The sequence below is a fragment of the Petromyzon marinus genome, unplaced genomic scaffold (assembly GCF_048934315.1).
Source record: "Petromyzon marinus isolate PM22_M1 ecotype Great Lakes invasive population unplaced genomic scaffold, UKy_Petmar_22M1.pri1.0 PM_Scaffold_61, whole genome shotgun sequence".
Lineage (NCBI taxonomy): Eukaryota > Metazoa > Chordata > Hyperoartia > Petromyzontiformes > Petromyzontidae > Petromyzon > Petromyzon marinus.
The window spans coordinates 82,501-84,561 of NW_027423624.1; the positions used below are offsets into that span (position 1 = coordinate 82,501).

Consider the following 2,061-nt stretch of genomic DNA (forward strand, 5'->3'; position numbering starts at 1 on the left):
GGTGGTGGTGGTGGTGATGGTGGTGATGGTGATGATGCTGGTAGTGATGATGGTGGTAGTAGTGGTGATGGTAGTGATGGTGGTGATGGTAGTGATGGTGATGGTGGTAGTGATAATGGTGGTAGTAATGGTGATGGTGATGATGGTAGTGATGATGGTGATAGTGATGGTGATGATGGTAGTAATGGTGATGGTGGTGATGGTAGTGATGGTGGTAGTGATGGTGATGATGGTAGTGATGGTGGCAGTAATGGTGATGGTAATGATGGTAGTGATGGTGATGATGGTAGTGATGGTGATGATGGTAGTGATGGTGATGATGATGGTGGTGGTAGTAGTGGTGATGGTGGTGATGGTAGTGATGGTGGTAGTAATGGTGATGGTGGTGATGATGATGGTGATGGTGGTAGTAGTGGTGATGGTGATGATGTTAGTGATGGTGATGATGGTAGTGATGGTGGTGATGGTGATGATGATGGTGGTGATGGTGATGGTAGTGATGGTGATGGTAGTGATGGTGATGGTGGTAGTAATGGTGATGGTGGTGATGGTAGTGATGGTGATGGTGGTAGTAATGGTGATGGTAGTGATGGTAGTGATGGTGATGATGGTAGTGATGGTGGTGATGGTAGTGATGGTGGTAGTAGTGGTGATGGTGGTGATGATGGTAGTGATGATGATGGTGATGGTAGTGATGATGATGATGGTAGTGATGATGATGATGGTGATGTTGGTGATGGTAGTAATGGTGATGATGATAGTGATGGTGATGGTAGTGATGGTGATGGTAGTGATGATGGTGATGGTGATGATGGTAGTGATGTTGATGATGGTAGTGATGATGGTGATGATGGTGATGATGTTGATGGTCGTGATGGTGGTGGTGATGATGATGATGGTAGTGATGGTGGTAGTGATGGTAGTGATGGTGATGGTAGTGATGATGGTGATGGTAGTGATGGTGATGATGATGGTGATGTTACCTTTGCTACAGCTGTTATCAGAGCATGTTGATGATGGTGATTGGGACGCAGCGACATCGCTCCCCGTCATAGGACTGATGATGACGTCATCACATCAACAAGCATCAACATCATCATCATCATTACATCAACAACAACATCAACATCAACTAACATTATCATCAGCAACAACATCAACATCATCAACATCTTACAACATACCTATCAACATCCAACATCATCAACAACAACATCAACAACATCATCACACATCATCATCAACATCAACAACATCAACATCACCAACATCACCCACAACACCAACATAATCATCAACAACATCATCAACATCAACAACATCATCAACATCAACAACATCATCAACATCAACACATCAACAACATAATCAACAACAACATCAACAACATCAACATAATCAACATCAACAACAACATCAACAACATCAACAACAACAACATCAACAACAACATCAACAACATCAACAACAACAACATCATCAGCAACAACATCAACAACAACAACATCAACAACATCATCATCAACATCAACAACATCATCAACAACATCAACAACATCAACAACATCCACAACAACATCAACAACATCAACAACAACATCAACAACATCCACAACACCAACATCAACATCATCAACAACATCATCAACAACAACATCACCAACATCACCAACATCATCAACAACATCATCAACAACAACATCAACAACAACATCAACAACATCACCAACATCAACAACAACATCAACAACATCACCAACATCAACAACAACATCACCAACATCAACAACAACATCAACAACATCAACAACAACATCACCAACAACAACAACATCAACAACATCACCAACATCAACATCAACAACAACATCAACAACAACATCAACAACATCAACAACATCACCAACAACATCAACAACATCACCAACAACATCAACAACAACATCAACATCAACAACATCAACACCAACATCAACAACATCAACATTAACATCAACAACATCAACGACATCAACAACAAGACCATCAACATCACCAACATCACAACATCAACAACAAGAC

The 2,061-nt window shown here is 41.0% G+C and overlaps 1 long non-coding RNA gene across 1 annotated transcript in view; it reads right to left on the reverse strand.

Annotated features, from left to right (window-relative positions):
* LOC142923726 (uncharacterized) overlaps positions 1-1,055 on the reverse strand; it is a 10,208-nt gene extending 9,153 nt beyond the window's left edge. Inside the window, exon 1 of the long non-coding RNA XR_012940812.1 lies at positions 984-1,055. This is a non-coding gene — a long non-coding RNA (uncharacterized LOC142923726). The remainder of the gene's footprint in view (positions 1-983) is intronic.
* Positions 1,056-2,061: the final 1,006 nt, after the last annotated feature.